Here is a 23,345-nt window from a genome sequence, read left to right on the forward strand (position 1 = left end):
CAGGGAGGCCTGGCGTGCTGCAATTCATGGGGTCGCAAAGAGTGGGACACAATTGAGCGACTGAACTGAACTGAACTGAGTGCATATAAAGGTTATGTCTACTCTATACTATAGTCTATTAAAAGTTCAATGGCATTGTGTCTAAAAAGCAATGTAAATACAGTAATTAAAAATACTTTATTACTAAAAAATATTGACTATCCTCTGAGCCTCTCGTGATCTATAATCTTTAATGGAAGGTCTTGCCTCGATGTTTATGGATCCCGACTGATCAAGGTTGTGATTGCTTCAGTTTGGATTGGTTGTATACTCTTGAGAAGACTCTCAACAGTCTTCTCCAGCACCACAATTCAAAAGAATAGGTTATTTGGTGCTTAGCCTTCTTTATGGTCCACATCTTACATCCATACATGACTATTGGAAAACCATAGCTTTTACTCTATGGACATTTGTTCATAAAGTAATGTCTCTGCTATTGAATATGCTGTCTAAGTTTGTCAAGCTTTTCTTCCAAGGAGCAAGGACCTTTTAATTTCATGGCCTCAGTCACCATCCACAGTGATTTTGGAGCCCAAGAAAATAAAATCCTCTTCATTTTCTGCCATTAAAGTGGCATCATCTGCATATCTGAGGTTATTGATATTTCTCCTGGCAATTTTGATTCCAGCTTGTGATTCATCCAGCCCAGTATTTCACATGATGTACTCTGCATATAAGTTAAATAAGCAGGGTGACAAAATTCAGTCTTGATGTACTCCTTCCCCAATTTTGAACCAGTCTTTTGTTCCATGTCTGGTTCTAACTTTTGCTTCTTGACCTGCATGCAGGTTTCTCAGAGGACTGTAAGGTGGTCTGGTATTCCCATCTCTTTAAGAATTTTCCAGTTTGTTGTGATCCACACAGTCAAAAGCTGTAGCATAGTCATTGAAGCAGAAGTAGATGTTTTTCTGGAGTTCCCTTGCTTTTTCTATGATCCAACAAATGTTGCGATTTGATCTCTGGTTCTTCTGCCTTTTATAAAAGGTGTTCTTCAGTTCAGTTCAGTCACTCAGTCATGTCCGACTCTTTGCGACCCCCTGAATCACAGCACGCCATGCCTCCCTGTCCATCACCAACTCCCAGAGTTCACCTAAACTCACGTCCATCAAGTCCGTGATGCCATCCAGCCATCTCATCCTCTGTTGTCTCCTTCTCTTCCTGCCCCCAATCTCTCCCAGCATCGGGGTCTTTTCCAATGAGTCAACTCTTTGCACGAGGTGGCCAAAGTATTGGAGTTTCAGCCTCAGCATCAGTCCTTCCAATGAACACCCAGGACTGATCTCCTTCAGAATGGACTGGTTGGGTCTCCTTGCAGTCCAAGGGACTCACAAGAGTCTTCTCCATCACCACAGTTCAAAAGCATCAATTCTTTGGTGCTCAGCTTTCTTCACAGTCCAACTCTCACATCCATACATGACCACTGGAAAAACCATAGCCTTGACTAGATGGACCTTTGTTGGCAAAGTAATGTCTCTGCTTTTGAATATGCTATCTAGGTTGGTCATAACTTTCTTTCCAAGAGTAAGTGTCTTTTAATTTCGTGGCTGCAGTCACCATCTGCAGTGATTTTGGAGCCCCCCAAAATAAAGTCTGACACTGTTTCCACTGTTTCCCCAACTATTTGCCATGAAGTGATGGGACCAGATGCCATATTTTCATTTTCTGAATGTTGAAATTTAAGCCAACTTTTTCACTCTCCTCTTTCACTTTCATCTAGAGGCTTTTTAGTTCCTCTTTACTTTCTGACATAAGCGTAGTGTCATCTGCATATCTGAGGTTATTGATATTTCTCCCAGCATCTTGATTTCAGCTTGTGCTTCTTCCAGAGATGTTCTTAATGACATCTAAAGTGTTAAATTCTTTCTGGAAGGATTTCAGTACTGAGGTTCATCAAATGAATTACTCTCTATGAAAAATATAGCTTAGAAAATGTATTTCTTAAATAAGATTTATATGTCGAAATTGTTTCTTGATCTATGGGCTCAGAATGAATGTTTTGTTACCAGATGTGGAAACAACATTAATCTCATTGTCAATCTTCATTAGGTCTTTTGGGTAACCCTATGCATTGTAAATGAGCAGTAATATTTTGAAAGGAATCTTTTTTTTTTTTTTTCCTTTCCTGAGCAGTAGGTCTCAGTAGTGGGCTTAAAATATTAGGCAAACTACATTGTCAGCGGATGTGCTATTATTCAGGCTTTGTTGTTCCATTCATAGAGCATAAGCAGAGTAGATTTAGCATAATTCTGAAGAGCCCTAGGACTTTCAGAGTGGTAAATGAGCACTAACTACAACTTAAAGTTATCAGCTGCATTAGTCCCTAGCAAGAGAATCAGACTGTCCTTTGAAGCTTTGAAGCCAACTATTGACTTCTCCTCTCTAGCTATCAGGGCTTCCTAGGTAGCTCAGTGATGAAGAATCCACCTGCCAATGCAGGTGACTCAGGAGTCTTGGGTTCAATCTCTGGGTCAGGAAGATCCTCTGTAAAGGCAACTCACTCCAGTATTCTTGCCTGGAAAATTCCATGGACAGAGGAGCTTGGAAGGCTACAGTCCATGGAGTTACAAAGAGTCAGACATGACTTAGCATGGGTAGGCATGCTCTAGCTATGTAAGTCCTAGATGGCATTCTCTTCCTATGTAAGGATAATTGTCTACACAGAAAATCAATCATTTAGTGCAGCCACCTTCATGAATTACCTTAGCTGTACTGCACATCAGCATTTGGCACTCCACAATGCACTTGTATGTCATGGAGATGGTTTTTTTCCATAAATCTCATGAACCAACCCCTGCTAGTTTTAAATTTTTCTTCTCCAGCTTCCTCACATCTCTTACCCTTTACAGAATTGAAAAGTTAGGGCTTTCCTTTAGATAAGGCTTTGTCTTAAGGAAATGCTGTTTGATGTCTATTCAGGCTATTAAAACTTTCTCCATATCAGTAGTAAGGTGGTTTCATTTTCTTATCATTCCTATATTTTAATTTCCTTCCAAAACTTTTCCTTTGCTAACACAACTTGACTTTCCTAGCTTTCAACATGCATTCTTTATCAAGTTTAATAATTTCTAGCTTTTGATTTAAAGTGAGAGACATGCAACTCTTCCTTTCATTTGAACACTGAGATATGTCTGTAAAGTTGGTTATTTTTCAAACAGTTCACAAATAAGAAAAAAATGAAAAGCAAGTTTATTAGAAATTTTAGTAAGAATTTAACATAGCAAACAAAATTTATTCTAGATTTTCCTAGTTTTGAAAATATATACATATATGAAAATTTATTTAGAAACATAAATATTATACCCCAACCATGTAATGTTTTCAAATGCAGCTAACTATTCATCAGTGTAAGTATTCAACTTTTAAATATTGATTCCAGATTTCAAAGCATTTCTAAAAATTCTAGCTTATTGTTATTTCAGCTCCTTCTTCTGTGTTGTCAAAATCAATACTTTTCAAAAATTTGAAGACATCATTTTCTTCAAGAGAAGTAACTAACTTTTATGCTCCATAATTGCAATTTTTTTCTTTTGTAGATTTATAAACACCAATTAGGATAATAAGTTTAATAATCTTTTTAAAAATCTGTATCATTTACTTACCAGTAGTCATCTCTACACCTGTCCCCAGTATGTCTCCATGTGATAACTATATTTTGGAAGTAATAACCAGAGATATTAGCTGCAAGAATCACTAATCAAAACAGGAGTGCCAGGCCAAAAAAAGAAAAAAAACATATTTGGGTAGGAAGTGGAAAGATGATGATAAGACATAAAACTATAAAGTATAGCTCACAAATTTTCTAATTTATATTTTTAAATGTTTTACAACAAGCTTACCATACATCCAGAAGAGGTAAACTTTCTTGATTTTAAACTCATTTTCGTACCAAAATAGAGTGAATTAATCTTATGGGAATCAATATTTATCATTCATTCCCTATATATATTTAGATACTTAATTGATAACTTTATTAATCATGATTTGGTTTCTTATAGGTCAATAAAGTTTGTAAGGAAGAAAAACTATCTCATTTTCTTTTAAGGTGATTTTGTTGCAAAGAAGATTTACTAAAGCCTGCTCAGATGAAGAGGTTTATGAGAAGGGATGATGAGTGGAATCTTGTGGAAATCTAAAAACTAAAATTATGACAGTGTTACAGAACCAAGCCTCTAACTTTTTGAGTGATTCCAGCAACAGCCCTGTGTAACAAACAGCCCCAGGTGCTGTGGTTTAAAATAGCAAATATTTATTTCTCATACCCAAGTTTGTTGGTCAACTGTAACTCTGCTGGACCCATCTGAACTCTAGGCTACCAGAGGACCAAGGTGTGTTCCTCTCACAGACCTCACCCTGAGGCCCAGGCCTCAAGGTAATCGACATGTTTACGGTTTCTGCTACCACTGTGCTTGCTAACAGTCCACTGGCCAAAATAATTCACCAAGCCCACAGTCAGTGGGGTAGAAAAGACTCCACACAAAGTGGGAGATTAGTGAAAATTTACATGCCAAAGAATGTGAACATCTGTTTTCTGTTCATATGGATTCTATTCATCAAAGTAAGGAGACCCATAATCCAGTCTACCACAATTATTGTGGAGGGTGATGTGAGATTTAAGGCTAGTCTGAAGCTCTTCACAAAGGATTTCGTAGCCTTAATTTGGGAGAATTACCTAAGTCATTTATCCTATGCTTCTTGCCTCTTTGTTAGCCCCTGGATCATAGGATCATGGACTCTAGCCAGTAATATGATACATTCCTCACCTGTTACATTGCAACTCCAAGGAGTCTGAAATGGTCATGTGGCAGTATCAGCTTCCAGTTTAGAGGAACTAGTATTTGATATCATGATGGAAGCATCTCATTTTCAGATTTCAAACTTTTAGATATGCAGAATCTCTATCAAAAGAGCCAGTATCTTGGAGGTAAGTCACATCTTGTAGTTGCGGCTAGGGGCAACTTTGCTCCCCTGTTTTGTTTTGTTTTATTTTGTTTACTTTGACTATGGGAGAACCCTTGCTACCTACTAGTTATTTATTTGGATCATATGCTAATCATAGTGCAGGACAGGGAAGCTTGGTGTGCTGTCGTCCTTGGGGTTGCAAAGAGACACTACTTAGTGACTAAACAGCAACAACAACAATGGCAATCATATACAACAACCTTGCAAATAAACAAGTGGATCTATAGCTGAGTATTTAACGAGGCATTTCAATATCTTATTAGGTCAGTGCCTTATGGATGATAAATGAATGATGTGACCAGGAAATGCAGCTTCAAGTTTCGCAGCTAACTGTAGTAGGAGAATATTTTCAGCATACTTAAAAAGTGGCTTTGTTTCCTTCAATAATGCTCTTAACATTTTATCAAAATGAGGTAATTCACTAGAATCTGTGATTAAGGCCTTACCCATGTGTTGGTTGTTGGACTTTATGTCGCTTAATTTTTTAGAAGGATTCTGTTCCTTTATTCACAAAATGGACACAAAGACAACTATTTGGTTTTGCAGTTTAAACTCATTCATTTACATGTCAAAACCTGGCTAAAGGTCCAGAAAGAAATTTTCTGGAAAGTAAAAACAAAAAAAAGGAAGGGAAGAGGTCAACTGGGAGAAGACAAGACATTTTCTTGGGTTTTTATTTCTAAAATATTTAAATAATATTATATATATGCAAGGTACAGTACATGATGTTTTGATATACATAGTTTGTATATGGCTATTTGTATACAGTTACATAATGACTACAGTCAAGAAAATTAGCATATTTATCTACTCACATGGTTACCTGTTTTATCTGTTTTTTGTGGTGAGAGCACCTGAAATCTACAGTCTTAGAAAAGTAAGATGGCAAGTGAATGAGTAGAAACTGCTTCATAAGATTGATGAAAGAGGAAACCCTAGTGGTTTCCCAACAAAAACAAACCCTTTAAGTTGTAGAAGGCCAGAAAAATCTCAGGAACTGGAGGCTTCTCAAAATGTGGGATGGATAATTAGGCTTAAATCAATAAGAATGGTTGGAAGTCTTTATTGGAATAGTTGAATACCCCCAGGTACCGCCTCTGACAGAAAATAGGAGTTTTTGTCTCCAAAGAAACTGCATTAGAAGCTTGGAAATCAGCCTGCAGCACAGCTGAGAGTGCAGGCTAGGTGGTGTTCTCAAAACAAAGGGATTAAGTTGATGTCTCCATTGTACTCATGAGACCACATAATGGAATTCTGATGTTTTAACTTGACTAACCTGGATTCCCTTTTTAGTGTTTCTTGTTGGGGTGTGATACAGGTGGCAGCTGGAAGATAGTCATGATATAGCATGTACATGCCTTCTCCCAGTTATAAAGTCAAACTCTAATCTAGGTTCTGCTGTGAAGATATTTTGACGATGTGAAGTCACTCCTTAATCCACTGACTGAGTTAATCAAAACGATTTTGGTGGCTCTGCCTAATTAAGGTAAGGCCTTTAAAAAAAAGCTTAGGACCATTTTGGATGCCGTGATTCCAACCATCTGCTATCGTTTCAATTGCTCTCTCTCACCCTGGATCTTCCTTCTAGACTGAAACATTTGGACAAAAAATTCAACCAGTGCTCATAGAGTTCCAGCCTGTTTGTGATCTTTTCCTGAACTCCTGACCTATGGACTTTGACCTATGGACTTTGAACTTGCACAGCCAGCCCCAGCAATTACATGCCAATCCCCTATAATATACCTCTTTATATATGCACATATTAGGTAGATATAAACTTATATCTACATTTATATCCATATCTATTTACCTTAATTTGTATATTTATATCTCCTACTGGTTCTGCTTCTCTGGTTAAACCATGACTTATATAGACCATTGTATTCTTCTAACTTAGCTTCCAGAAAGCCAACAGGAATACTTGGATGAAGAAGGGTGTCTGCAACAAAATTTCTTAGTTTTCAACTGTTCACAACTAAGTCTTTATCAGCCAACAACTCTTTTTACTTGTATGTCTTTGATCCAAGTTTATCTCACATTAAATAGAAATGGACTGTCAAGAGTCAGAAAACAGTTGAGGAAATGGAGTGTGAGCAAGGATAGTCTGGAAGACAGTGGTGGAAATGTTTTGTATATTCATTGTGGAGAGTCACATGGGCACATATATTCATCAAAGCTCATCCAACTGTATAATTAAAGTTTTTCCTTTCCCTCTATATGTGTGTATGCTAAGTCACTTCAGTTGTGTGACTCTTTGTGGCCCCATGGTCTGCTGCTCATCAGGCCCCTCTGTCCATGGGATTCTCCAGGCAAGGATACTGGAGTGGGTTGCCATGCCCTCTTCCAGGAGATCTTCCTGATCCAAGAATTGAACTTATGTCTTTTACATCTCCTGCACTGACAAGGTTCTTTACCACTAGCACCACTTGGGAAGCCCCTTCACTGTATTTATTTTACCTTAATATTTTAAAATTACAAAAAAGAAAAATATAAAAAAATGGATATAAAGAAATATTCATTAAGTCTATGACATTCAATTGAACTAATAGGATTTCTAGAGAAAACCAACAGTATACAAGTATAAATCAGGTATTTTTCTAAGTAATGAAGGATAATAATTCCCAGATTGAAATGGCTCCACTAAGAAACCAGAATGATGAATAAGAAATGATCAGCATGAGGCCCCACATTTTGATATTTCAGAACTTTAATGAAAGAAGTTTTTAAAGCTCTCATAAAAAAGAACAGATTGCATACAGAAAATGAATAATCAGGATATCTTTGGCTCTTTCAACAGAAAGACTGAAGAGAAAAAAGTAGACAAAGGTCTTCATGATTCTGAGAGGAAGTTTTTCTATGTAAGGTAATGATAAATGAATTCTTAGAGGAAAAATAAATACATTTTAGATTTAAAAGTTCTCAAAGTGTAATTGTTTTGCTTTTTTTTCAGGAAGCTGTCAGAGGATTTGCTCCATCCCAATCAGGACTTAAATCAGGAGAAGAGAAATATTCAACAAAGCTCCAGTATATGAGGATGGACAGGAAATACCCAGATGATGGCTTACTGCAGCCTGTAAACTGTCTAGTTTGGGATAAGAGGCCTTGAGGGTTCAGGAGATATGTATTTTTTTTTTAACTGATGATATATTACCTGAAAATATCTATCATCATATTGAGTATTGATAGAAGTTCAGAATAAAATCATTTGGTAGGTATACAGGAAACAGAAAAAGTATTGCCCTTATGTTAACTTAATAGAGAAAATAAAACCAAGGAGTTGAAGAAAATGGAGAGATAAAGGAAATTTAGTACTTTCTACCATAACTGCAAATAATTTTAAGTGGTCACAGTAGTATAAATGCTAAATATTGATTTAACCAAAATTAGTTTTTATAAGTCCTGTAAGCATTTGTGTGTGTTGGGAGAAGGGGTTCAGTACTTGATTCTTCTCTATCCTAGGAGTTGCTACCTGATGTCTACAACTGAACAGTTGGGAAATAGAAAAGCAAAAATACTACTTATAAATATAAGGAAGCAATCAGTGAGAGAGCTGAAAATGGTTTATTCTCAGGAAGCAGGTTTTGACGGTGAAGGGTCAAGCAGCAGCTATTTTTCATCTGATTGAAACTTTTATGCAAATAAATATCAGGTGAACATTAAAATAAGGTAAGAAAATACTGAAAGGATTGCTCTAAAGATCAAATGTGATAATGTGGTATGTCTTCGTTAAACTGTAATTCACTATGCAAGTATTTCTTGTCAATATTGTTGTCATAATTAGAAGCACACAGCGGATAAACCACCCTCATAGGAATCAAGATAATGCAGTTGCCATAGTCCTGCCATGAACCGTCTGTATGACACAGATCAAGTGACTCATGCACTTAAAACATCAACGTATTCAACTAGGAGATAAAATATCAGTGTCTACCTATCCACTCCATAGAGTTCTGTAAAGCTCAAGTGTATGTATATAGAAGTATTTCACTCACTGTAATTGCTGTTCTTCTAAAGGGTGATTGTTATCTCCTATGATCTGTCTCACTAGATTGAATAGACGGGGAATTTTAGGCTTAGACTCATGTTTTCCGAAGAGATTTATTTCTGCTTCCTGGGATTGGTTATCTGGGAGTTTTCATTCATTCATTCATTCATTTCCAGAGGAACTAATGTAGGAAGGCAGAAGATGCTTTAGATGCTGGACCAGGCACTGTTTCTTGTCCTAACCTGCCTGTCACCCTGGCTCCTTGATTAACAGGGGTTTACTCTTATTGTCTGTATCAAGCAGGAAAATAGGAGCATAAATATTTAACCTTCAAAAAAGAGACTCATTTACTGGAAGTCTGACTGTATGAACCAGGGTTATAAATCTTTCTGAGGTATTTCAATATACATAAGAGAATGAAACCACATGAATGACGGAGCTAACTTTAACCTTTGATTGTTTAACAGCATAGTCATTTTTTCTTCTCTTAAAAAAGGGGGAGGGGGCTCTGAACACATAAGCTATTGTCAGATATACACAATGAAATTTATCTTTTAAAGTGGCCCTTGCTTTTTCGTCCCCCTGTGCACTGAAATTTATATCAAGTCTGTCAAGAAGCTGAGAGGAAATTATATTTTACAGTTGCCTATAGGTTTTGTTATGTAGGAAAAGAATCATTTCACTTTGCTCACAATAGATTGAAAGGCAAATTCTCATTTTTTGGCTGCCTGTCAATAAGAAGAGGGCAGAAGGGGGATCTTCAGGACAAAGATAGGTGACAGAATCCTGGAGACTGAGGTCCATTGTGCTATGTACGTATTCTTCCTGAGGGTTTATGTTTAATTAAAGAAACCTGCTAATCAGAAAAGATGAATTGAATTCTTTCTCTATGCACAATACTGTCTTAGATGGTAAGACAAAATTTAATTGAAATAGATTTAGAGATTGGAAAAATGCTTACAGACCCAAACTTGGGAGTAAACAATAGCTGAAGCTGTAGGAAGGGGTATAGAGGTCTGAAGGTCTCTTACGTGCAGCTGGTTTTACATAGTATTTTATTTAGCCATTGTGATCTTCTGTTATAATCCACATTCCACATATGAGAATACTGAAATTCAGAGTTTAACTTCCCCAAAGTCACTCAATTGGAAAGCGGCAGAGCCTAAAAGAAACCTTATTATTCTTGACCTAAGGTTTTTTTCATTTTCCATTTCTTAAGTTTCATTTGGATTTATTTCAGCACAGATTTACTGAACATTGACTATGAATTAGTCACAATGCTTGACCTCAGGATATTTCGAGTATTTTTATTAAAAGAGATATGTTTTATCATCCAAAGCCTAATTTACTGTATATTTACTGAAGACTAGCATTAACTTCATATTAAACTTCATTCAAGTCTTGATTGGGAAGACAGTTGTCCATCAGGTGAAATACCTTATTTATTTGTTGTTCAGGTTTTAAGTTTGTTTTATCTTTATCCTTATAAACTCTTTATCTTTCCTTCATATTCTTCATCTTTACACATGGCTCCATTTTATACCCTGTTACTCAGAACACCATGTTAGGCCTTCATACCTAGGTCCTTCTTTTCCTTCATTCCCCAAAGACAATGCATCACCAAGTCTTTTGGCTGCACAGAAAGTGCCCTTCATCTTCTCATCACCTCTCCACCTCTGCTTTCTTGGCCTTCTTCTGCAGACCTCTTTCATCCTAGACTCCAGGGCAACATTCTTCCCACTTCCATTTTGCCCTAACCAATCCAACTTCCATATAGAAGCTACGGCAGTCTTTGTCAAACGTCAGGTTTTTCCTGTTTTGAACTCTCCCAAGGTTTTTTCCTTTATTTTTTTTTTTAAGAGCCATCTCTAAACTCTCTGCATGGGCACAGAGTTCTGAGCAATCTGGTCCTTTCTGGTCTCCACCGGCACCCCACCTCCCTTGCTCTCTGTCCGTAAGGCTCTACCTGCCCTGTTCTGTGAGTGTGTCTGTGTGTCTGTGTATGTCTGTGTGTGGTAGTCACTCAGCCGTGTCCTCCTGGGTTCTCTGTCTGTGGGATTCTTCAGGCAAGAATACCGGAGTGGGTTGCTGTGCCCTCCTCCATGTTCTGTGACTGTGCCAGAGCCTTTTTCACATGTGGGTTTTTACACCTGATGTTTCCTCTGCGGGGAATGCCCGTTCCTCCCCAGCTTTGCTGAAAGTCTGATCCATCTTAATCTTCAGGTCTTCACTCAAGTGCAATCTTGTCAAGAAGACCCAAATTTCCTATTTTTGTTCCGCTTATTACCCTGTGTCTCAACTTGTCTTCATACCATTAATGATAATCTGTATTTAACTTGGACCACATTACAGAAACTTATCACTGAAACGACACTGATCTCTTCATCAATAAGATAATCTATCTTCTATGATGTTGCCAAACATCCTGGGCCTAATAAATCTTACAGGGTCAGCCTAAGGCCGCAATGGGCCAAAACCAGTGGCCTGATACCATGGGTTACAGAATAAATATCTATTAAGTAGATACATGAGCCTGGGTAGGTTGCTTTAAACATCTCAAGAGAAGAGAATCACAAACACATGAGCTATCTTGGAACCTGACCCTATTCTTTCCACTGACACTCTTTTGATTTGACTTGCGGGCTTTGGACCTGCAGAGGTTGAGATTCGTTCCTGCTCAAAAAACAAAATGAAACAATATGTCCAGTGTTGCCTCTCTCAGCCCCTGATGCTGATGCCTGCTCCTGCTATCAGGAGCTTTCACACTGCAGATGTGCACTTGATGCCTGTATTGCATCAGGAATAGGAAATTGATAGGGACACAAACATGCAGATCTGTCTGCCTTCAGGGGAGTGAGCCAGGTAAGGTGATGAACACAGAGACCAGGCTGCCTGGGAGAAAAAGAATAGTACTTACCTCACAGGGTTGTTTGGAAGATTTAATGAGCTTATATTTATAACTTCTTGTTGCCGGGTATAAAGCCACTGATATATAAAAGCCAAAATAAAAAATCAAGTATTCCCTTCCTTCCAGAAGCTGACAGATTTTTTTGGTCACTTATCCCTGCTCAGGTTCAAACTTCATCAAACTATTTTACTAATTTGTCTCACTTTTCTTGCTCAGTTCCTGGAGGATCTGTGCCCCCTGGTTCTCACTGGCTTAATTTCTGCTCTGTTGATGGTCTTATTTATTTTTCCTCCTGTTTTCTCATTTTTTCTAACTTGTTAATGCACCTAATAAATTGTACATCTCTTCAGAGCAGAGACTGACTGTACTTGTCTCTGCTTCTTCAACACAAAGCACAGTGCCTCGGTCCTGACAGATGCATGATGAACAAAGGAAGCAGTGAATCAAATGAATCTTGAATCATTGTAAGCTCAGTCTTACAGCTGGACTCTGAGCCTGCCCTCTGTCCAGGCCTTACTTCCAGCCCAATCCTTTAAGTCTTTCCTCTGTGCTCTGATCTGGACTTTTTGCTCTGACACTCTTTTGCTTTAACTGTACGCAGCTTCTGGGGGCTTTTTTTCTAACTGCATCACCCTCCTTCCTTATAACTTATTGAGCTAAACTTTTATTTGAATTGATTTTCTCTGTAAGAAAAAAAAGAAAAAAAAAAAAAACCTTAGCAGCTGAAATGGTACCATCTGACCAACTTTCTTCTGGAAGCTTTTCGGTTCCCCCGCGAACTTAATTTGTCTTTTCGGTTTCTGAAAGCAGGAACAATATTTGAGAAGTCTTGCTTTTTAATCAGTGGAGTTAACATGAAAGTTTGACCTCTAAGCCAAACCTTTAAACACCCTACTTGACAATTTATTACTTCGGCAGTTATTGCTATTAGACCAGCTGTAGGAACAAGTAATTCATCTAAAACACATTGTTTGCCTGCTGTTGCTATTAAGACAGGTGCAAGGTTGCATGACATCAAGCAAGTGGTCCTTCAGGCAGACAGCAAAACGGATAACCTGGGGTTACCATCGACGCCCCTCAGCATAACCTCCTGGTGCCTTATCAAAATAGCCATAAAATTTGGTCTTTAGGTGAAGCACAGATCTTTTCTTGAAGGTGGGAATGGTTATGTACATTATTTCTACCTCTGTTATCTCAGAGGTAACTATACTCACTACTCACCATTCAATTTAATGTAGCCCAAACAGCAGAAGATCAAATGGAAAGAAAAGTTAATTTAAAGATGTTGTTACTGTTGCATCAGTGCGTGTATGTACTAATTTGATTTCTGGTTAAACAGACAAAGCTGTTTCTGTTTTATCAGTTTAGTTCAGTTCAGTTGCTCAGTCGTGTCCCACTCTTTGTGACCCCATGAACCGCAGCACGCCAGGCCTCCCTGTCCATCACCAACTCCCGGAGTTCATTCAAACTCACATCCATCGAATTGGTGATGCCATCCAGCCATCTCATCCTCGGTCGTCCCCTTCTCCTCCTGCCGCCAATCCCTCCCAGCATCAGAGTCTTTTCCAATGAGTCAACTCTTCACATGAGGTGGCCAAAGTACTGGAGTTTCAGCTTTAGAATCATTCCTTCCAAAGACACCCAGGACTGACCTCCTTTAGAATGGGCTGGTTGGATCTCCTCGCAGTCCATGGGACTCTCAGGAGTCTTCTCCAACACCACAGTTCAAAAGCATCAATTCTCCGGAGCTCAGCTTTCTTCACAGTCCAGCTCTCACATCCATACATGACCACTGGAAAAACCATAGCCTTGACTAGATGGACCTTTGTTGGCAAAGTAATGTCTCTGCTTTTCAATATGCTATCTAGGTTGGTCGTAACTTTCCTTCCAAGGAGTAAGCGTCTTTTAATTTCATGGCTGCAGTCACCATCTGCAGTGATTTTGGAGCCCCTCAAAATAAAGTCTGACACTGTTCCCACTGTTTCCCCATCTATTTCCCATGAAGTGATGGGACCAGATGCCATGATCTTCGTTTTCTGAATGTTAGTTTTAAGCCAACTTTTTCACTCTCCTCTTTCACTTTCATCAAGAGGCTCTTTAGTTCTTCTTCACTTTCTGCCATAAGGGTGGTGTCATCTGCATATCTGAGGTTATTGTTATTTCTCCTAGCAATCTTGATTCCAGCTTGTGCTTTTTCCAGCCCAGCGTTTCTCATGATGTACTCTGCATGTAAGTTAAATAAGCAGGGTGATAATATACAGCCTTAACATACTCCTTTTCCTATTTGGAATCAGTCTGTTTTATAAAAAACAGTATCTGTTAAAAAAAAAAAAAACAATTTCTGTTTTATAAATGCACTTAAATAAGTCATGATACTGATAGGGCTATTCCAGGTCTAAGTGAGACTTCGAAGCTCAACTTAAACATTGTAAAAGTCTCCATTCCCTCCATTAAAGGTTGAATAAGAGGCCACATTCCTCTTATTGTAAACTAAATGTCTCCTTTCAATATAATGTCTTTAAAGAGAAACTGTACTGGTGGTAATTTAGAGGAATTCAAAACCATAGAAGTTGGAGGACAAAATGTAATGATTTGACTGATTGCAAAGACTTTTCCTGAGGTCCTCATTATTCTCTTAACACACAGCAAGATTTTATCCCTGTTTTCTAATTCATGTCAACAATAACAATGGAAGTTTTGAGGGGTTACCAGAAGCAGGCAAACTGATAACCACAAGGATGCCAACTGATTGCCTGTCAGTAAGAGCAGATTCAAAAAAAGAAGAATATTTTTTAAAGTAACAATTATAGAAAGGGAATGCTTTACGGCCATTTAGTTTGGGGTTAACTGTCTTCCTGAGGACACTCCTATCACCCACTTAATAGTAAATTTGACACTCAGAATTATGATTCCAAATGGCAACTGCAATTATATTGATATGAGTTGATAAGGGATTTCACAGTTACCAAGAGTTCCACCCTGCAATATTAAAAAGAAAATAGGTATGTTTGTCATCTTAAAGTATTAAGCTTTAATGACCAGAAAATTTACTCATTAGAATATGGTGCTGCTGCTGCTAAGTCACTTCAGTCGTGTCTGACTCTGTGCGACCCCATAGAAAGCAGCCTATCCTCCAGTAATTCTACGTAAGCATAGCAAAGAAATAATAACTAATATAAATAATAATAACCACCTTGAGAGCTTACTTCCTTCCAGGTTTGGTTTGGAAGACTTACATTACTGTATCATGTAATTCTTAAAATTCTCCAAGCCAGGCATCAGCAATACGTGAGCCGTGAACTTCCAGATGTTCAAGCTGATTTTAGAAAAGGGAGAGGAACCAGAGATCAAATTGCCAACATCCACTGTATCATCGAAAAAGCAAGAGAGTTTCTAAACATCTATTTCTGCTTTATTGACTATACCAAAGCCTTCGACTCTGTGGTTCACAATAAACTGTGGAAAATCCTAAAAGATAATGGGAATACCAGACACCTGACCTGCCTCTTGAGAAACCTATATGTAGGTCAGGAAGCAACAGTTAGAACTGGACATGGAACAACAGACTGGTTCCAAATAGGAAAAGGAGTACATCAAGGCTGTATATTGTCATCCTGCTTATTTAACTTACATGCAGAGTACAACATGAGAAACGCTGGGCTAGAAGAAGCACAAGCTGGAATCAAGATTGCCAGGAGAAATATCAATAACCTCAGATATGCAGATGACACCACCCTTATGGCAGAAAGTGAAGAAGAATTAAAAAGCCTCTTGATGAAAGTGAAAGAGGAGAGTGAAAAGTTGGCTTAAAACTCAACATTCAGAAAACGAAGATCGTGGCATCCGGTCCCATCACTTCATGGCAAACAGATGGGGAAACAGTGGAAACAGTGTCAGACTTTATTTAGGGGGGCTCTAAAATCACTGCAAATGGTGATTGCAGCCATGAAATTAAAAGATGCTTACTCCTTGTAAGGAGAGTTATGACTAACCTAGATAGCATATTGAAAAGCAGAGACATTACTTTGTTAACAAAAGTCTGTCTAGTCAAGGCTATAGTTTTTCTAATGGTCATGTATGGATGTGAGAGTTGGACTATAAAGAAAACTGAGCGCCAAAGAATTGATGCTTTTGAACTGTGTTGGAGAAGACTCTTGAGAGTCCCTTGGACTGTAAGGAGATCCAACCAATCCATTTTAAAGGAGATCAGTCCTGGGTGTTCATTGGAGGACTTATGTTGAAGCTGAAACTCCAATAATTTGGCCACCTGATATGAAGAGTTGACTCATTGAAAATGACCCTGATGCTGGGAAAGATTGAGGGCAGGAGGAGAAGGGGACGACAGAAGATGAGATGGTTGGATGGCATCACCGACTCAATGGACATGGGTTTGGGTGAACTCCAGGTGTTGATGATGGACAGGGAGGCTTGGCATGCTGAGGTTCTTGGGTTTACAAAGAGTCAGACACAACTGAGCAACTGAACTGTACTGAATTCTTACAATATTCCCCAAGGCACTACTGTTATTTTTATAAGGACACTAAAAAACAGAGAAGGTAAGCATCTGACCTAATATCACACAGTGAAGGCAGAACTCAAATCTGTGTAAATGGCCATGCTGTATACTCTCTACCACATCATCTCAGGTCACATAACAGCCAAATTCCAAGGCTCCATTCTCTGAGTTTCAAGGGCAAAATATATGTGACAGAAAAATATTAGTAATATGTCATTTTACTGAAAATCCAGAAAACAAAAATAAATATATTTAGTAGAATTTCAGTGTAACATACATTTTATTATATGGTACAATATATAATCACATGTAACTTGGTATAGAGTCAGCTTTCATAAATTAATGATATAATGAAATAGCACTTTAAAACCAAATGAATCATATTTTATATAAAAATAGGAAATAGGTCAGCCCACGGAATCTTGTGGATGCATGCCTCACCTCTTCAAGGAAGAATTAATTCAAGAAACCATGGTTCAACATTTTTTGGGGCCCACTATACACCACAGGAAATTCACTTGTGAATACTAAGGACCAAAAAGTTTAATGCACAGAAGCTCATGGGAGACACAAAATGCCCTTGACATGGAGGGCAAAGAGTGGAGATTTGTGTTATGCAAAATCTCCTGCCCTAAAGCCCTTGTTAAGTAAAGGGAAAGAAGCATAAACCATATTCCCATTCCTCTTCCTGATTCTTCTTAAGTTCAAACTCTCCAACATGGCTCCCAAGTCCGTGTCTGATCTGGTCTTGCTCACCCTCCGTCTTCTTCCCTCACTGCTTTGCCTATTCCTTGAAGTTCCCCGAATGCCCTGGGCACGTGCTTCCCTCCAGGCCCTTGGATCCCCCTTCTCTCTGTCCAGGAGTCAGCTTACAGATTAATCTCAGTTTCAGGCTCCAGGTAATACTTCCCTGGAACGCCTGCCTTGGCGCAGATGCCGCCATGTGGTTCCCTGGGATGCCTTCCTCCCACGGCAACACCCACACAATGGTGGCTGCTCTTTAAAGGGCACCTCTGCCCCTTCTCTCCCCAGGCTATTAACTCTGTGTGCACAGGCATGGTGTCTGTTCTGTTTATCACTGTCCTCCAGTGCACAAGATAGGAGGGACACTGAGCAAGCTGTGCTTGAATGAATAAGCTGAGGTGTGATTTAATTCTAGTCTCCTGTTATTCTACAGAGGCTTCTGTCGACAAAATGTGCTCCTCGCTACTACCCCTTGTTTCCTGTCACAAGAGCACTGTGCCCCTGAGATGGCAGCGGCGTGCCTGGGATTGTCAAGCCCACCTTTGCCACAGGTGGTTCTAGCAGGGAGGTTCTCCCTCTCCTAGATTGTACATGTATCAGAGAGATTTTCTAAAAATAACTTAAAATAGAATTGCATCCCATCGAGCGTTTGATGATAAGCTTTAATAAAGAGAGTTGCATTGTATGAGCTGTCTGGAAACCCTGGGAGCTATGGCCCCGTACGGACAAAGCTCTCCTTTGCTAGCAAATGCAGTTTCTGCCCATCCCCAGGCGCCACTACCAGAAAAGGATCTGCTGTCATTTGAATCCTTTTTACTGACAATCTCCCTCTACCACCTGGTTTTCAGGAAGCTTGACAGATTTTTTTTTGTTGTTGTTAAATCATATTCCTAAGCTTGAAGGGTTGTATTTCCCCTATTTATCATTCTGTCCTTGGTGTAAGTTTCTCCTCAAGGCCACTTTCACTTTTCCAGCAATCAGGCTCAAGTGTATCTAATGCAGACATTTGTGAGGACCATTTATCTCCGCTAATTAAAAGGTGAGTGTCAGTGCTAACAGCTGGCTTCTGAGAATGGGTTGGAGCCAGAAATAAAGCAAAGGACTCTTCACAATTCAGCATATTTATTTTGCATCTTTCCCAGAAAACTTTCATAAAACCCCCAGCCCCTTACCATGGTAGTCAAAATCTTTTACTTCTGGCCCCAAACTAATTTTCTGGAAGTTTCCTCTCTTTGTCTTGTGCACACACTGGATGCACGTGGGCCAGGCAGCTCTCTGCATCTACAACTTCCCTACCTGCCTACTGATATTATACTCACTCTTTTTTTTATTTCTTAATTGAAGTATAGTTGATTTACGACATGTGTTCATTTCTGGTGTACAGAAAAGTGATTCAGCTTTTATACAATGGATTTAATATACATTATATATATCAGTTCAGTTCAGTTCAGTCACTCAGTCATCTCTGACTCTTTGCGACCCCATGAATCGCAGCACACCAGGCCTCCCTGTCCATCACCAACTCCTGGAGTCTAACGAAACCCATGCTCATCGAGTTGATGATGCCATCCGGCCATCTCATCCTCTGTCGTCCCCTTCTCCTCCTGCCCCCAATCCCTCCCAGCATCAGGGTTTTTCCAATGAGTCAACCCTTTCCATAGGGTGGCCAAAGTATTGGAGTTTCAGCTTCAGCATCAGTCCTTCCAATGAATATCCAGGACTGGTCTCCTTTAGGGTACACTGGTTGGATCTTCTTGAAGTCCAAAGGACTCTCAAGAGTCTTCTCCAACACCACAGTTCACAAGCATCAATTCTTTAGCACTCAGCTTTCTTCACAGTCCAACTCTCACATCCATACATGACTACTGGAAAAACCATAGCCTTAACTAGACAGATCTTTGTTGGCAAAGTAATGTCTCTGCTTTTCAATATGCTATTTAGGTTGGTCATAACATTTCTTCCAAGGAGTAAGCGTCTTTTAATTTCATGGCTGCAACCACTATCTGCAGTGATTTTGGAGCCCCCAAAAATATAAAGTCTGACACTGTTTTCACTGTTTCCTCATCTATTTCCCATGAAGTGATGGGACCGGATGCCATGATCTTCATTTTCTGAATGTTGAGCTTTAGCCAGCTTTTTTACTCTCCTCTTTCATTTTCATCAAGAGGCTTTTTAGTTCCTCTTCACTTTCTGCCATAAGGGTGGTGTCATCTGCATATCTGAGGTTCTTGATATTTCTTATGGCAATCTTGATTCCAGCTTGTGTTTCTTCCAGTCATCGTTTCCCATGATGTACTCTGCATAGAAGTTAAATAAGCAGGGTGACTATATACAGCCTTGATGTACTCCTTTTCCTATTTGGAACCAGTTTGTTGTTCCATGTCCAGTTCTAACTGTTGCTTCCTGACCTGCATATAGGTTTCTCAAGAGGCAGGTCAGGGGATCTGGTATTCCCATTTCTTTCAGAATTTTCCACAGTTTATTGTGATTCACACAGTCAAAGGCTTTGGCATAGTCAATAAAGCAGAAATAGATTTTTTTCTGGAACTCTCTTGCTTTTACAATGATCTAGCAGATGTTGGCAGTTTGACCTCTGGTTCTTTGCCTTTTCTAAAACCACCTTGAACATCTGGAAGTTTACTGTTCACATATTGCTGAAGCCTGGCTTGGAGCACTACTTTACTAGCGTGTGAGATGAGTGCAATTGTGCAGTAGTTTGAGCATTTTTGCCATTGCCTTTCTTTGGGATTGGAATAAAAAGTGACCTTTTCCAGTCCTGTGGCCACTGCTAAGTTTTCCAAATTTGCTGGCATATTGAGTGCAGCATTTTCACAGCATCATCTTCCAGGATTTGAAATAGCTCCACTGGAATTCCATCACCTCCACTAGCTTTCTTCGTAATGATGCTTTCTAAGGCAAACTAGACTTCACATTCCAGGATGTCTGACTCTTGGTGAGTGATCAAACCATCATGATTATCTGGGTCATGAAGATATTTTTTGTACAGTTCTTCTGTGTATTCTTGCCACCTCTTCTTAATATCTTCTGCTTCTGTTAGGTCCATACCATTTCTGTCCTTTATCGAGCCCATCTTAGCATGAAATGTCCCCTTGGTATCTCTGATTTTCTTGAAGAGATCTCTAGTCTTTCCCATTCTGTTGTTTTCCTCTATTTTTTTGCATTGATCACTGAGGAAGGATTACTTATCTCTCCTTGCTATTCTTTGGAACTCTGCATTCAAGTGGGAATATCTTTCCTTTTCTCCTTTGCTGTTCACTTCTCTTCTTTTCACAGCTATTTGTAAGGCCTCCTCAGACAGCCTTTTGCTTTTTTGCTTTTCTTTTTCTTGGGGATGGTCTTGGTTCCTGTCTCCTGTACAATGTCACAAACCTCTATCCATAGATCATCAGGCGGTCTGTCTATCAGATCTAGTCCCTTAAATCTGTTTCTCACTTTCATTGTATAATCATAAGGGATTTGATTTAGGTCATACCTGAATGGTCTAGTGGTTTTCCTTACTTTCTTCAATTTATGTCTGAATTTGGCAATAAGGAGTTCATGATCTGAGCCACAGTCAACTCCCGGTCTTGTTTTTGCTGACTGTATAGAGCTTCTCCATCTTTGGCTGCAAAGAATATAATCAATCTGACTTTGGTGTTGACCATCTGGTGATGTCCATGTGTAGAGTCTTCTCTTGTGTTGTTGGAAGAGAGTGTTTGCTATGACCAGTGCATTTTCTTGGCAAAACTCTATTAGCCTTTGTCCTGCTCCATTCTGTACTCCAAGGCCAAATTTGCCTGTACTTCAGGTGTTTCTTGACTTCCTACTTTTGCATTCCAATCCCCTATAATGAAAAGGACATCTTTTTTGGGTGTTAGCTCTAGAAGGTCATCATAGAATCATTCAACTTCAGCTTCTTCAGCATTACTGGTTGGGGCATAGGCTTGGATTACCATGATATTGAATGGTTTGCCTTGGAAATGAACAGAGATCATTCTGTCTTTTTTTGAGACTGCATCCAAGTACTGCATTTCGGACTCTTTTGTTGACCATGATGGCTACTCCATTTCTTCTAAGGGATTCCTGCCCACAGTAGTAGATATAATGGTCATCTGAGTTAAATTCACCCATTCCAGTCCATCTTAGTTTGCTGATTCCTAGAATATTGACATGCACTCTTGCCATCTCCTGTTTGACCGCTTCCAATTTGCCTTGATTCATGGACCTGACATTCCAGGTTCCTATGCAATATTGCTCTTTACAGCATCAGACCTTGCTTCTATCACCAGTCACATCCACAAGTGGGTATTGTTTTTGCTTTGGCTCCATCCCTTCATTCTTTCTGGAGTTATTTCTCCACTGATCTCCAGTAGCATATTGGGCACCTAATGACCTGGGGAGTTCCTCTTTCATTTTGCCTTTTCATACTGTTCATACTTTTCACCCCATGAACAGTATTATATATATGTTATACATATATTACTTATATGTTTCAGATATATATTTTCTTTTTCAGATTCTTTTCCATTATAAGTTGTTTAGAAGGGATTGAATATGGTTCCCTTCTATATAGCAGTGTGTATCTGTTAATTCCAAACTCCTAATTTTTGCCTTCCCTTCCCCCTGTTTTCCCATTTCACAGCTACAAATTTGTTTCCTATTTTTGTGAGTCTGGAAGGACCTAGAGATCATCATACTGTGTGAAATAAGTCAGGCAGTTAAAGGCAAATATCATGTGCTATCACTTATATGTGCAATCTAATAAAAATGATACCAGTGAACTTACTTGTATTGATCATTAAAGTTAGCAAACACAGCACCATGGCTTAGCTAGTCAACTTAGATTTTAGAATAATTCCTAGCAAGAATATTCGCTTTGAAAGGAATAGATATTCCTGCTGACACTCATCTTAGAAAGAAATTACTCCTGGGATGAAGGCAAGGTAGAAGAAGAGGAAATAAGAGGTATTTTTCTTGGAATGGTATCAAATTAGCCCAGACTTCAAGTTGTGAAGATACCCAGAGTGTTTCTGGAGGAATCTAACTGGACATGGAACAACAGGCTGGTTCCAAATAGGAAAAGGAGTATGTCAAGGCTGTATATTGTCACTCTGCTTATTTAACTTATATGCAGAGTACCTCATGAGAAACGCTGGGCTGGAAGAAGCACAAGCTGGATCAAGATTGCCAGGAGAAATATCAAGAACCTCAGATATGCAGATGATACCACCCTTATGGCAGAAAGTGAAGAGGAACTAAAAAGCCTCTTGATGAAAGTGAAAGTGGAGAGTAAAAAAGTTGGCTTAAAGCTCAACTTTCAGAAAATGAAGATCATGGCATCTTGTCCCATCACTTCATGGGAAATAGATGGGGAAACAATGGAAACAGTGTCAGACTTTATTTTTGGGGGCTCCAAAATCACTGCAGATGGTGACTGCAGCCATGAAATTAAAAGATGCTTACTCCTTGGAAGGAAATTTATGATCAACCTAGATAGCATATTCAAAAGCATTACTTTCCCAACAAAGGTCCGTCTAGTCAAGACTATGGTTTTTCCAGTGGTCATGTTGGATGTGAGAGTTGGACTGTGAAGAAAGCTGAGCACCAAAGAATTGATGCTTTTGAACTGTGGTGTTGGAGAAGACTCTTGAGTCCCATGGACTGCAAGGAGATCCAATCAGTCCATTCTAAAGGAGATCAGCCCGGGAATTTTTTTGGAAGGAATGATGCTAAAGCTGAAACTCCAGTACTTTGGCCACCTCATGCGAAGAGTTGACTCATTGGAAAAGACTCTGATGCTGGGAGGGATTGGGGGCAGGAGGAGAAGGAGACGACAGAGGATGAGATGGCTGGATGGCATCACTGACTCGATGGACGTGAGTCTGAGTGAATTCCGGGAGTTAGTGATGGACAGGGAGGGCTGGCATGCTGTGAATCATAGGGTTGCAAAGAGTCAGAGATGACTGAGGGACTGAACTGAACTGAACTGAGCTGAACCTTTGGAAAATTGGAGGGAGGTCAGAAGCAAGGCAGGGATTTTGCTCAGGAAATTTCTAACATCAGATCAGGCTTTGGGAAATAGTTCAGAAGGCTTGGAGACATGATGAAAGTGAAAGTGAAAGTTGCTCAGTCATGTCTGACTGTTTGTGACCCCTGGACTATACAATCTATGGAATTCTCCTGGCTAGAATACC

At 39.2% G+C, this 23,345-nt stretch overlaps 1 long non-coding RNA gene across 1 annotated transcript; it reads left to right on the forward strand.

Annotated features, from left to right (window-relative positions):
• LOC108638492 lies at nt 4,875-8,295 on the forward strand. The gene is made up of 4 exons (XR_001919840.1): nt 4,875-4,960; nt 6,391-6,484; nt 7,796-7,861; nt 7,949-8,295. It is a non-coding gene; the product is annotated as an uncharacterized LOC108638492 (long non-coding RNA).

The sequence above is a fragment of the Capra hircus genome, chromosome 21, assembly GCF_001704415.2.
Source record: "Capra hircus breed San Clemente chromosome 21, ASM170441v1, whole genome shotgun sequence".
Lineage (NCBI taxonomy): Eukaryota > Metazoa > Chordata > Mammalia > Artiodactyla > Bovidae > Capra > Capra hircus.